At 35.3% G+C, this 15,650-nt stretch overlaps 1 protein-coding gene and 1 long non-coding RNA gene across 3 annotated transcripts in view; one reads left to right on the top strand and one right to left on the bottom strand.

Annotated features, from left to right (window-relative positions):
* Nucleotides 1-15,650, bottom strand: part of GMDS (GDP-mannose 4,6-dehydratase) — a 273,055-nt gene that overhangs the window by 255,049 nt on the left and 2,356 nt on the right. The window lies entirely within an intron of this gene.
* Nucleotides 7,656-10,806, top strand: LOC120297275. Its single transcript, XR_005553756.1, has 3 exons — nucleotides 7,656-8,228; nucleotides 8,790-8,871; nucleotides 10,032-10,806. It is a non-coding gene; the product is annotated as an uncharacterized LOC120297275 (long non-coding RNA).

Genomic DNA, 15,650 nt, shown 5'->3' with positions numbered 1-15,650 from the left:
TCTGCCAACCAGATGGTGAATTTAAAATTGCATTTATGACTAATGTTAACACTGAACCAGTTTAGGATATTAATGGAAAACCTCAGACAGAAACTAGGACCACAATCATTTACAAACCAACCTTTTTGCAATCTTCTGGATGTGAATAATGAACCACAGGAGGCTTGTGAGCTAGCCAAAAGGTAACAAGACTTGTCACATATGCTGACATGGATAAGTATAAATCCTATAATATGTGATGACAAAACCAAGCTACACTTTTTCCATTGAGTTACACCAATGTGTTTCCAAACACCCCACCTGGAAAGTAGTTGAAGTAGACACCTGGGAAGTAGCCACAAATTTAGCAAGATAGTCTGGCCTATGTCTACCTTGGAAGTTACTGGAATCACTTTCATAGTTCAAAGCATACTGTATGCTTAAATATTGTTCATTTCTTTTTTTTTTAAGTACTATTGCACAGCTGAACTCGTTTTAGCAATTGTCTACCTATATTCGTTTTTTACCCTTTTACTTCAATATGGTATACACAGGTAACCCTCAGAGACCACAATTGGGACCGACCACTAAGTCATTAAACAAAGCAGTCAGTAAGTGAAACTGCAAATGTACTTATGATCTTATTTCAGTTTCCCTTTGCTTTACAAACTTGCAAAGATTGTAAATCTTTTTCAAAGCAAAGTCCAGTTGTTTTTTTGAAAAAACACCTTTGGGACAGTGGAAAGAGGCAGCATTCTCCACCACTGTGGATCCTGTCCAATTTAAACGCGCTGAACATGAGTTCCTTTGCAGACTATCTGGAACAACAGCCGGTATGGAATGCCATGGGACATCATGGGGCATGATTCAGAATCAGAGTGCTTAAAAAAAAAATGGAGCCCAGTGACATTGAAAAGATGGGATTCTAATCTTCTTGCACACTGCTTAAAAATGTAACACAATCCCATTTACTAGCTAAAAGAAAGCAAAAAATGTGATGAAACTCATAGAGTTCATACTGCTAGGACATTTGAGACAACTAAATATGAAGGGTCTGTAAATCCCTTTTAACATTTCAGTAGCTTTTTAAACACTCTATTAGCCATCCTCTAGAAATACTTCAAAACACAATTGGCATTTTATTCTTTTCGTTCTGAATGTGCTTGCACGTAACATGAAATAAAGGTGATAAGCTTTCTCACTTTTTTCTTAGGAGTTACTTCTAGAATAGAATAGTTTTATATGATAATTTGATTCCTATAAAACAGAATATATAAAGTTAATTTAGACAGTTACAATGTACGTTGTCAGGTAGCTTATACATTAACCTCTGTAAAGATATGTAATCTTAAATGTCCACAAAATGTTTGCTTTCTAAAGGGCCATATGGAATTTTATATCTAGTTTGCCTAGAAAAATTTTTATTTCTTTGAATTGCTCATTGTGAAAAACATACAAACCAAACACGCATTACCGTGTTTTATGTTTGATCTGCAAAAGAATAAGGATATTACGTTATAAACAAATATTTGCTACTAAGCTATCAAGCCAAATTCAGTTTCTAATCAAACTGAAAGCAAATAATGGAAAATTCTATTTTACCTATTTCAGAAATTGTTCTTATTGTTATTGTACTTCGTTCCAAATTTTTTAATCCTATTGAAACAAAGGTTCACCTAAATCTGAGACTATAACGGACGTTTTAAGTCAAGTTCTGGAACATACCTATCAAGATGTTCAAAAATCTCTTTCAAAACACTAAAAAACAACACACAACAGTAGAGAAATTAGTAAGTTATTTGCAGCTTTTAAAGTAGCACAAATAGGCTTTCATTTTTGCCCAAATTATTAGTTTGTAATAACAGTGTTGCTAAATATTCCACCTGAAAAATTAGCTTTTGGACAAACTTAATTTAAATTATTTTAGGTTTGTTCTTGTAAAAAAATCTAATTATTTTATTACTACTATGATTTATAGCTCATAAAATTAAAAATATAAGTTGACTAATTATCAAATGTAGTTCCTTTTTCAACTAATCCAATGATTATTATCAATTGCTAGATTTATACCCCACCTTGTTTATACAAGGGCTCAAGATGGTATGCACAATGTTCCATCCTCCCATTTTTCTTCACCATAACAATAACCTGTAAGATATATTGGGCTGACAGAGACAGAATAACTGGTCTAAATCACCCAGTGAGCCTGAAGGTGGATTAAAATGTGGATCTCCACTCCACTCCTAGTTCAATACTTTAACCATTATACCCCATCAACTCTTTAATTTAATTCAAACATATGTACAGCATAAATACAAATGATATAAATTAGGCAGTTTTCCAATTTATATACTTAAGCCATCTGCTGGCATACCTGCTTCACTGCAGTGAATCACTGAAGATGCCAGATTATTGGTTGCCAGAATTTCATGAAAACTATCTCATTTCTATCCATGTTGATACTACAAAATTCCTACACAGTACAACTGAGTAATACTGAAAACAAAACTTTCATTTGTTTTTGGAAACATGCTATAGGTTTCTGGTTATACTACGGTCGGCTGTTTTAAAAGCTATTTTGTGAATCTACGTATTTCAGGGTAAGCACAGTTTTTTCACCTCTCACAACACGTGTGATAAATCTTATAAAACTTTCCTCTCATTCCCTAATAATACACCACTTCACTGGAAATTATATTGATTTAATACTGAAAAAGAACAATTCTCATTCCTAAATTATATACCGATAGTCCTTGTCTTATGACCAGTCAAAGTTACAATGGACTCCAAAAAAAGGCTACTTATAACCCAGGTTCAAAGTTCCAATGTAAGTGCCCTCCTCCCAAGGTTACATAACTGCATTTTGGGTGCTTGGTAACTGGTCTGCATTTATGGCATTTATTTTAGTAGCACCCCGTGGTCACGTGACTGTGATGGTTTTACTTCCAGTTTCCAGCAAAACCCATTCATTTTATTTCTAGTTATTGATAGTTAAAAGTATTAATAGCTTAGAACTTACATAGTTCTTTACAATTTAGAACTTCCACAATTAATTAGAATGTGGAAAGCAATAGGTATAGATTGAGATCTGAACTTATCTTTCAAAGAGTTGGAAGGGACCTTGAGGTCTTCCAGTCCAGCCCCTCTCAAGCAGGAGACCCTGTACCATTTCAGACAAATGGCTATCCAGTCCATTCTTAAAGACCTGCAGTGATGGAGCACCCTCAGTTTCTGCAGGCAAGCCATTCCACTGGTTAATTGCTCTAACAAAATTTATCCTTAGTTCTAGTTTGCTTCTTTCCTTGATTAGTTTCTAGCCATTGCTTCTTGTCATGCCTTCAGATGCTTTGGAGAATAGGTTGACCCCCCCCTCTTCCTTGTGGCTGCCCCTCAAACAACAAAAATGCTTCTTTGTTACATAGGAATGAGGAGATTCAGTTCGCTCTCCCATTGGGAGAAAGTAGGAAATTATTTAGCCAGACTTCCTCTTCTTGCATTTCCCAGTGCTATTTAGATTCTTATGGAGGATTTGCTATCCTCCGAACCATCTTTTCAGGAATACAGAGAAAAAGGAAATGGGACAAGATTACTTCCTACCACTTTATCTGAAAAGTAGGAGAGTCTTATGTGCAGGACAAGTAATTTAAATAAAATGATACGTTCTTCTTAGTATAATATAGTACTAGATAATTTAATTATAAATTCTATTACACTTTTCTATTTCCAGGTGAGAACAACAAATTTATCATCTCGTAATTTTCATAAATTGCAGTCCACTTTTAAATTTCTAATCCTTAAGAGACCATATTTTATTTATAAAAGAACTGGTTCATTGATGAACAAACTAGTCTATGGACATTTTTAACCATGCCACAAATTCATTTATATACCTTATACATAATTTCATTTATACATTCATAATACACCTAAGCATAATATATTTGAGAACTCAAGATGGAAGATACAAATTTACATTTAATATAATAGCTCTATATTAATAAGCAAATGTGTTTCTGTAATAATAATGAAGTCAAAGTTTAGAAATTTTAGAGATTCTTTAAAAATCATTTGCATAGAAGTAAACCAAACTAAATATCGTTAAGTAAAAATATTTCAATCTCCTATATCAAGACTGAAACAAGTTTACTTGGAACCAAGTTACACTAACATCAGTGGAATTAATTTGTGAGTACTCATATTTAGAACTAGACTTTCTTAGTGCTTTCCTTTCATCTAGAACAGTGGTTCTCAACCTTTTTATATGGCGACCCCGGACATAAGCAGGCGGCGCGCATGCGCGGTGCCACCCCCTGCGCGGTGCCGCCCCTGCATGGCGCGCATGCGCGGTGCCGTCCCCTGCACGGCGCGCGTGTGCGGTGCCGCCCCCTGCACGGCACGCATGTGCGATGCCGCCTCCTGCGCGGCACACATGCGCGGCGGCGCCCCCTGACAAAAAAATGGCGGATCGCGTTGTTTGGCGACCCCCGTGAAATGGTCGATCGACCCCAAATGGGGTCGCGACCCACAGGTTGAGAACCGCTGATCTAGAAGGAGATGTTAGAGAAACACTGTATTTAATGGCATGCAATTGAATACCTAAAAATAGTAGAATAAAATAATACATATGTCCTGTTACTCTTTCTGTTTATTTTAAATAGCAGAAGATTTACATAAAACGTTGTAACATTATATCTTGATTAATGCTGTGTTTTAATTCATACTTCAGCCCTTCCTTTAATTTACAAACCACTAATAACAATTTTATTCAAGTTTTAAAAATTGTATTAATAACTGGAAAAAGTGGCAATCTGCTATTAAATACTTGCATCACGACTCCCAATCCTTTCACCTTATGAATATAAACCTCCTAATACATGTAATGCCTGCACTATACATTACATCCTTATGCAAATCCAGCAAAAACTCATTTCTGACTCATATCCTACTGCCCTGTCAACAGCACAGAAAAAAAAAATCAAAGGCTTTCATTTAGCATATCTTAAAACATAGGCTGTTTAACCCTCCAAAAAAGGTAGCTGATTTGTATTTTGTATACTTAAATACATCTAACCCAGTTCTAAAGAAATTAGCTTCCTAAGAGGAAATAGATCTTACTTGTGCAGACTGTGAATTTAAAACAAACTTTGCCTCTATTTTTGTTTTTAAAAAGTCAGAATAATTTTCTGTTGCAGAGAAACAGCTATTTTGTTCCTAACACTGAATAACATGTCAGATCTGAACTACTCATAGAATATATTTTCTTGCTGTTCATAATTATGCATTAATGTATTTAACTGTTTGTTTTTTCAGCTACCTATCCAAAACATTAAGACTTCCCTTCTCATACCAATACAGTACAATATATTATACAGCAGTGGGAATGAAAACCTTAAAAATGATCCCAAAGAGCAGTGTAGTAAATACTTAATGTGTCCCATAAAAATCACGATGGTCACATACATACAAAATCCACAATCCACATTATGGCAATTTATTTATCAGGCTAAATGACAATTAATAAAAATATTACCTTTCTAAAACATTATTTAAATAGTGCAACAGAAAATAAAAGGGCAATCTTTGTTTCTTTTCTTAGCTTTCATTTTTATTAGCTAATAATAGTATACTATTGTTTAATACAGTTTTTTTTAAAAATGATATAACAAAGACACCAAAAAATTCTACATTATCTATCTATCTATAAAAATCCAATTTAACTTCATTGAACATACTTGAGATTGTTTTGTAGCTCATTTAGAAATTGAACTTATTCTAACTTTTTTTTAATAAACTTAATTTCTCATTTTGTGGAGTGAATAAATGACAAGAGTGATTAGGAAGCATAATCTCAGCAGAATATAAATTATATGCCGATATCTTATTTATGCATATACTTGCACAAATGGCTACCTACACATTTATGTTTAAAAGAAAGAATAGGTTAAGGAATGCTAAGAGGCTATTCTTTCTCATCATTTCATTATTTTTAACACAGAGGCAGTGGTGGAATTCAAATGCCTGAACAACTGGTTCTCTTATTCGATGCAGGCCTGGGCCTCTGAGGCTAGAACAGACTTCCAGAAGTGGCATCCATGCAGTTCCGGTGGGCCGTTCTAGGCCTCCGAGGCCTAGACTGGACTTCTGGAAGCCAGCCAGTTCTCCGAATGCAGCAAAATCTAGCTACTGGTTCTACCAAACCGGTACAAACTGGCTGAATCCCACCACTGCACAGAAGTTATACTTAAAACAATGATATGAAGATATATACAGTATTTTAATCCAAGACTGTAAACAGTTAAGTCCATTTGATGTGAAACATAATAGTATTCTTCTACTATAACATTATCACAGCCAGTTTGGCCTAGTGGTTAAGACAACAGGCTGGAAAACAGGAAACCATGAGTTCAAGTCCCATCTTAACCACGAAAGCCAGTTGGGTGACTTTGGCCCAGTCACAGACTCTCAGCCCAACCCACCTCACAGAGTTGTTATTGTAGGGCAAATAGGAGGGGGAAAGCACATTGTATATGTTTGCCACTTTGCATTATTTATAAAAATAAAAAAGGCAGGATACAAAATAATAAATAAATCAGATACTATTCTGACCTAAGTATTTGCCCCCTCCTATCTAGCAAGAGACAACTTTCAAGAAACAGAATCAAGTGTAAGTCAACAAACTTCAGTCTAACTTGGATAGATTACTATATTACCATTTCCTAAACCAATGTTTCCCAAACCTGAGTAAGTCACTCAAAATTGGGTAAAAGTGTTTTTTCTTTGGGCAACAACACCATTACCCAATCATAACAGGAGCCAATTTTGACTAGTGGTGAAGGCATCAGACTATAAACCAGGAGACTATGAGTTCTAATCCTGCTTTAGGCCTGAAAGCCAGTTGGGTGGCTTTGGGTTGTTGTTGTTGAGGAGAAAATAGAAGGAGGAAAGAGTGTTGTACAGGTAGTCCTCGATTTACAACAGTACGTTTAGTGACCGTTCAAAGTTACAACAGCGCTGAAAAATGTGACTTATGACCATTATTCAGTTACGCAGCATCCCCATGATCATGTGATCAAAATTCAGATGCTTGGCAACTGGTTCATATTTATGAACACTGCTGTGTCCCAAGGTCATATGATCACCTTTTGACAAGCAAAATCAATGGGAAAGCCAGACTGGGTTACTAACTTATCAACTGCAGTGATTCACTTAACAACTGTGGCAAGAAAAGTCACAAAATGGGGCAAAAGTCACTTAACAACAGAAATTTTAGGCTCAATTGTGGTCATAGGTTGTACCTATATTAGGTGAAAAGTACTTTTTGATAAGTGGTATTGGGTAATCAAGGAAAAGGTTTGGAAAGCACCAACTTAAACCTTTAATTTGCAACCAGCTAGGTGAGAGTTACCAGTGATCTACTTTCATATCTAAGAGAAAGATCTGTATGAGGGTGACTTAGTGGAGAAAAATGTCAGAGCCTCTTTCAAAAATATGGTGCAATGCATTAGAGATATAAGCAAGTAACATTTGTTATGAAAATATATACTTGCTGTCTAATGTAAGATACATTTTCAAAAGTAGAAAAATACATTAATTGAACTTAGATTCTATATCCCAGACTAAATGTACATCAAAATTATATCTTATTTATGTAACTGCTATTCAGAAAAGTACCTTTATGAACTCTGCATTAGTTTCAAAGAATACACGTTATTTACATTTATATGACTAAAAATATATATGATCTTAAAACTAGTTCTCTCTACAACATGTAACATAAATAAAAGTAATTATTTTATGAATACATTAACATTGTTCCATGTGTATGAAAGTTTAATGCTTATTTCCCTTCTCACAGACCCCATAACTAGACCTAAAACGGCTGTCTCTAATAAACCAGACTTAAAAAAAGAAAATATAAATTATGACAAAATGATTTTTCATTCCAATAATAAACAACACTTCCAAAAAAGTTGCAGGATGATATGATATATACACAATAATCTTAATGTACACAGAATGCCGTTTAAAAGTGAGAAATCAAAGAAAGGGAGCCTCAAAACACTCACAATAATTCAACAATGTATCTATTATACAATGCCTGGTCGAAATCTGTCTAGAGTAGCTTAATTACAGGAAGTCAGGCATGAAAGCTCTGGTTTCCGGTTTATGCAGTAATGGTACAAATGTGAAAAAAGGCAGCAATTATTGAAGCATATTTAAAAAAAACTTCTATCATTTTCCTAATATAGGTAAGTAGCTTTTGATTGATTTGATTTTAATTGTTCTAAGTAAAGGACTTGTGAATGTTGCTTTACTAAAACCCACTGCAGCTTTTTCGTGGTCACATAAATTATTTTGTTATTTCCTTTGAACCATTTCTAAACTCATTCTTTCTAAAACAAATAATAATATGTAGAGAGAGGTGGGTGGAGGGAAGGTGTATATGTGTGTAACTGAGTCTAAACATTTTTGCCTCTTCCTCAGATATTGTTCTGTCTTTGTTTTAGATAGTGAGTAAGGACTCATCATATCACTTATTCCCAAAACACAGGTGGGAGAGAACAAACTCAGTTGCTGGAAATATAAAAGTACATGAAATACATAGGTTTGGTTTTCAAACTTATATCTGTGTTAAACTCTTGTAATACTAAACAATTATTTATTTTGCATTCATTTATTTCCAAATAAAGGGCCAGAATCAGACTGACTGGTCTGTGAAGGAAGGAGTAATCCCTTTTACAGAAGACATGTGGTTATCCATTTTGTAGCACTTGAGTCTCTCCCAACTCTCCATACTTTCTTTACCACAGGTATATTGAATTCAGGATTATGAGTGGAATCCTATTAAACACTACTCTGGATGTAATCTAAGATTCCTCATAGCTATATCAGGTAAAATATATATAAATTAATCTGCAGAGAGTGAACTTCAAATCTCCACATAACCATACACTTCATAATAACTTTGGATCATGTCTTTTGTGCAGTGATGTAATTCAAATACCTGAACAACCGGTTCTCTGTGTGGACGCCACTTCCAGAAGTCTATTCCGGGCCTGGGCCTCTGAGGCTCAGAACGGACTTCCGGAAGTGGCGTCCACGCACTTCGGGTGGGCCATTTGGGGCCTGGGAGACCTCCCCCAGGCCTCCGAGGCTCAGAACAGACCTCCAGAAGCAGCATCCACGCACTTCTGGCAGTCTGTTCTACTGTAGGTCTTACGAAAAAGGAATAGGGCTTCAGCCAGTTCGCCAAAGTCAACAAAAATTAGCTACAGGTTCTGCCGAACCAGTGCGAACCAGCTGAATCCCTCCACTGCCTTTGTGCAGAAAACCTTCATGCGGTTGTGAGAATTCCCAGTAAAAAGGTTAGATACAAATGCAACAGACAGACAGAAATCTAGATGGATACAATCACAAAATGTTCTTAATGACAAACCTAGCATTCCCACACAGCATTTCCTCCTTCCTATTATGCACTGTTAACTGTAAATATCATTTTGTTCCTTTATTTCTTCTTATTATTATTTGGGCACCAATTGCTGAGGTTTCTTGTGATTTACAATAACAATTAAAAGTAAAGATATTAACAGCAGCTAATATCCAAAGCTGAAAACTTAAGATCTTTCAAAAAGTGAACAAAGAGGATATACATCTCAATTTGGCACAGGGACTTCCTTCTAAAGAAGTACAGCAATTACAGGGAAAGCTTGAAGTTGAGCCATCATGAGACAAATCAATGGCAACTGTTGCCCAATATCCTCAGAGGACCTCAATGAGCAACAGGTAGGAGGGAATGCACTATTTCAGAAGCAGGGAACCAAGCCAAATAGAGTAGGGCAATAACTAGCACTTTGTATATTACCCAGAAACAAACTTGCAGATGATTCAAGGTGCAACGTCATCTGAAGTCCCATTTAACTTCCGAATTCTTTAATGGTAGCTTTCTGACACTACTGTAATACAGGACAGGTTATGAATATTAAATAATACTAACTATATTATCAACGCTGGCTAAGATTGGCCAGTGGAGTGCTAAGAGCATTTTCTTCCAGGAAAGGATGCAGTTGACATATCAACCAAAGCTGACACACTCCCTCCTAGCTATTGCCTTGGTCTGGGAAATCGTAGAGTCTTCCATCTCATGGCTAAAGAGAAGTTTCTTGAAGACGGGCTCCAGCACGAGTCCAAAAGCTCAGAAGATTAAAAATCTCTGATCCCGGTGACTGACCCAGATTGGATCCTACAACATTATCCTGGCACAAGTATATTCGCCTTCTTCATTTCTGTTCCTTCTGAGAAAGTTCTAATCAAACCAAGAATCAAACTCTGAATCAAGTTAACTATCACTGGAAGTTAAATACTAGTTTATAAATTGTCCATTTCCAATGTAACCATTATAGTCTTCTGTGGAATAAGTATAATGATAATCCTCTTTAAAGACAAATGTATGCCGTCTTCCTTCATGTATTATGTTTATTTGTTACAGCACCTGGGATGCTAACAAAGAACGTAAAGAACTCCCTGGCTAAAAGTTACAAGCCAAATTAAATAAGACTACAGAATACAAATGGTGGAATATCCCTTTTCAGGCAACTTGACAGCAATCTTGAGTGTTATAAACTGAAATCCATCTACTTTAACTATACAAATGGAATGGCAAAATACCTCCTGACTCTGCTAGTCTAGATCTCTAGATGAGATCTAGACTAGCTCAAATGCAAGAATATATACTGGCAAAACCCCATTCATAACAACATTGTTTTAAACTAGTTTCCCATATGTAATTGATTATAAAACATAACATCCTAATAAATGTTAATAACATTATTTAGTGCTTGAGCAGCATTTCTGAAATAATGCAGTTCTAACCCAAGGAAGCAAATATTATGGCTTAACCACTTAAAATCTCCAGCCCTCGATATGTTTATCACTATACCATTCATAGTCATGAATACAGCAGTCTCTGTTTTGTTAAGGGGAAAAAACCCAAGTTACATATTGAAAAAAAAAACATACTTATTGATTTGCTGACTTGAGAGATGTGGTGACCCAACCATATTATTACCCTATACATAGCATATACTTCTAAGTTTGGGACATGACTCAACCAAATCAATTATATCAAACAAATGAAGCACGCAGAAGGAAAGTAGAAGCCATCAATGGATTAGGATGCTATGAGACTATTAGGAGACTATATGGGTACCACAAAGAACATTCACAACCAGAATGGCATCATGTGATCTCATTGCTTAGCAATGGCAATCGTAGCAGCCTAGGTTGTTCTCATAACCCCAGGTTACTTGGAACATTTAGCACAGGGGTCTTCAAACTTGGCCCTTTTATGACTTGTGGACTTCAACTCCCAGAATTCCTCATCCAGGCATGCTGCCCAAGGAATTCTGGGAGTTGAAGTCCACAAGTCATAAAAGGGTCAAGTTTGAAGACCCCTGATTTAGCAGGAAGAGGTGAGAGTCTCACATAAGGAGTGGGGGGAAGGATGCATGGTTGTCACAGGCAGGCATTTATTAGAGAGTGTGGATGGTGGATGGGGATATGGAGTACAAGATCTCTGGAACTTACTCTGTAGTGGACTTCTTGGGAAAAAGAGTGGCAGGATCATCTTACTGCAGCAACTTGTGACCTTTCTTAACTGCTTCCCCCTTGACTTCTTTGTGGGAAGCTGCAGGAAAGGTCACAAAAGTTTGGACAAAACCTCAATAGTATGTCACTGTGAACATAATCACTATGAGTGTCAAAAAGTTTCAAACAGTCAATCAATCAATCGATCGATCGATCAAACAAACAAATAAACAAACAAACAGCTGAATACTGAGCATTTTGCCTTGTGGGGATCAATAGTACATGTCTTGTCAGACATAACTGAGAAAAGATTTGTCCAGATTTTTCAATAAAGAAATAAGATCTTGGGTGAACCTATTAGAAACCAATGCCATTAATTCTGGAACTGAGTTTCCTGTATAGTTGTATTAGTATATGTGCTGCTTTCAGCATTATATAACTCTCCATGACAATATAGGTCTAGACACTAACTTTTTCTTCCATCCTGCCTCTTCGGTGTTCTATTTTTTTTTTTTTAAGATAACTAAGAGAGAAATTGAGGAGAATGTTCTTGTGGCTTCAGATATGGGCCATGGTGCAAGAAAGATCTTTTACTTGGAATTAATAAACTCAAATGCCTTGAGTTTCCATTTGATATTAAAACAAAACAGAAAAAGAAAATTTAATATGAAACATATAATAGGGGTACAATATTAATATTACCAGACATGAATATTTTTAAGGACACGTTAGCAGGTTTTAACTCATTTCAGCTTATACAGATTTTTAAATGAATGACAACTGTAGAGTTATCCTGGCTCTTCTTCAGGACTTCAAAATTATAAAAGGATTATAACGAAGAAAAAAATATCACATCAGTGATTATATACTTTGGTAAAAAAAAGTTACTGTCCATTAATACACACTCTTGAGCAGGAGCTTTCACAATGTAAGCTAATCTTCTGTCTCCAAACAGAAATCTCAATTGATGGTATCCTTGTTCCAAAACTCAGCAAGAAAAAGGAAGAGTAATCGTTTCATTTAAATGTTGGTAATTTATATTAGAGAATACTGGCTAATTTTATTATGTCTTCAATTGGTTTTCATATGCAGAATCACTTAATTGCCTTTTTAATAATAATTTTATTAAGTTTATTAAGATGTACAGTAATATTCAAAAGAAAGTGAAAATGATGGGAAAAAGGGGGAAGAAAAAAGGGAAAAGAAAGCAATGTATGGTAAAGAGGGGATAAACAAGAAATATTGACTTCCGACTCCTTTTAGTGCAGTAAAAAGTAGTAACATTACAGCCTCAACTTTTTACTTTCACGTACTAGTCCATATCAGTCATTTCTGTAACAACAAACGTATCTAATCCTAAAGCCTAAAAGAAAATAAATATTGGGTAAGATTCATATTTTAATGCAGAAGTTCCTTAAAATGAGTATAAAAATAGAATCAATTTTTAATACTCATTTTAAGGAACTTCTGCATTAAAATATGAATCTTACCCAATATTTCTTTCCAACATATATTTAAAGTATCTTTGTACTACTTTGACAGTTTTTTAGGTGTTAAATGCCAATGACACATCATTTTATTAAAAAAATATTTTAGATTATAATTTCATGTAAATTTTAAACCATTCATCTAATTCGTTTTCCCATGATGGAAGCATTATATTATACCCTAAATTCTTGGTCCATTGCATCATGCAATGGATCACATGTTCATTCTCCAAATTCAATTCCAAGGTTTATAAACTTTGGCAATAACAAGAATCATTTAATTTTTCAGTCTACATATTCATTCCCAAGATAATAAAATACAATCTAGATAATGATGATTACAATTGTTGCAAATGTAATCTGAACTTAGATTGTCCTTGGAAAAAAAATAATTTCTATTTTCCATAGAGAGACAAAAAGAACACACACCATAGAACAGAATTTTAGATTCCTAACTCACATAGTTTATTTTGATTTAACCAATACATTTAACTAAAAGTAAGGAATTATTCCTTATTTCTTGACTTTCCAAGAATTCCTATGATAATATATTAAGAACTATATATAAGCTCTGCTGAGATAATAACATGTTTACCATTCTGTTCAACAGATTTTCCTGGACAGACAGACTTCACACTTATTTGTTATATACAAATCCAGGCATAAGAAAGTGACTTCAGCACCAAGTTGGCACATGAACCCAGGTTTCCCAGATCTCAATTCCAATCTGTAACCAGATTATTAGACTATTCTAATTTTCAAATTAGAAAATTAGACTCTTGTCCCATTTTTAGCACTTTGGGTCTTAGAAATAATGTTGCTATGAAGGTAAGTCTATGCAAAAATTTACTTGGTGATAATTCAGTCGTATGTCCAAAATACTCAGCTTTCTAAATTGGATCATCCATTTGATAGTAATCAGTTTAATGATACAAAATAATCCAACAATTCAATAAGTCAATCACTTTTTCCTGGATTGAATAAACTATGGCTGAATTTAAAAGTCCAGTTTGGCAATCCAATGTGAATAACTTCAGAGACCTTGACTGAATCAGCAACTGAAATCAAATTGAATTTGACTCATTCAGAATAATTCAGATAAACATAAATTAAACAAGTTTGATTATTTGAATAAGAGCAAAATATCGAATATTTGGTTATGTATTCCCTTACCTTCACTTTGGTATATGTAATTCCAAATCATTACATTACTTTCATAACTGCAAACATTTCCCCCTAATTGGCTTACAAGGCCTATGTTAGGAATATTTAATATTACTTTTTTCCAAATTTGCCCTTATATTACAGAAGAAAACATGGATAGTTTGGTTTAGTTTAGTAGCATTATTAATAAATTATTTAGCCATGCACAAATGACATGAATCCATTTTTACCCTGACACATACAGAAGACTCAATGAAATCTATGCAATTTAAGTTAGTTGTAACTAGCTAGTTCCACAGCTTTGTAACGTCATTTATTAAAAAAAAAATCAGCCCCATGAAATGCAAGTACAATTTATTTCTCAGTTTGAAGAAGACATCCTATTGTGCAGTTCATCTGTGAATATGGTGATGGCTCTGCAGTCCCAGTCTGGAAGTGCAGAATTTAGCAGTTATGGCAAACTTACGACACATATGTCCAAGGTGACATACCGCAACATTCTTGCTGACACACTAGCATTCACCGACCTGAAAACAAATATTCTAGAAAGCACAACCTGCTCTTACAACAGGTTGTGCAAGAATTAGATGTGTTCTCATCTGGCCTCTAGAAGTCTCAGAGGAGGGCTGTGCTCTTGAACAGTCACCAGAGCCCCTGAAAATCACACAAGAATATTCTTTAGTGCAGTTTTCAGAGGCTGCAGAGGCAGTCAAAAGTTTTCCAAAGCCACTTTAAGAATGAAGGCTTTGTGTGACCTGGAGCTGCTACAGGGGCTTGTCAACAGAAAGAGAACACTCCCTGAAGATAAGCAGGACACAACAGATCCCGGTAAACGCACACATGATTGGACTGTACTTTTTAAAAAAATAAATGAGTATATAAAGAATTGTTTTTCTTCTGTTCAGGATGGGGGTTATGTGTAACACGCCAGCAGAGTTAACTTAGGCATTTTCTGAATTTTTGATATAACTGAGCCTAAAAGAGTTATTATTGCAGGACTAGCATAATGGGGGCACTGGAAGTCCATTGTTGCAGTAATTATTGAAGTCCAACTCTACCTCAAAACAGGCAAAGCACAGTGCTTTGTTTCTATTATATCTGTATAGAACATGTCAGTATCGCCTTTACTAATTCTGTGATAATTCAATAAAGATGCACATTCTGTACTGCTTTGTAGATGCTTACGTTATTTGCTTTGCTTTGGATGTTTTGTCATTCTATTGTCATTTGACATTAGTTGCATTTTTTTATTGTTGTTTGGCCATTAAGTATTCTACTCTGTAAACTGCCTAGAGCAGGCATGTCAAACTTGCAACGTCACGTTGGGACTTTTTCCCCATTGCCGGCAATGGGGTGGGTGCAGTTTCGGCGTGATGCATCTGGCCCGTGGGCGGTCAGTTTGACATGCCTGGCCTAGAGTTATGATACAGGCAACAT

Source organism: Crotalus tigris, unplaced genomic scaffold (assembly GCF_016545835.1).
Source record: "Crotalus tigris isolate CLP2741 ecotype Arizona unplaced genomic scaffold, ASM1654583v1 scf7180000023608.1681014, whole genome shotgun sequence".
Classification (NCBI taxonomy): Eukaryota; Metazoa; Chordata; class Lepidosauria; order Squamata; family Viperidae; genus Crotalus; species Crotalus tigris.
The sequence above is the reverse complement of the archived record's forward strand: the minus strand, read 5'-3'. Positions and strand labels throughout refer to the sequence as shown.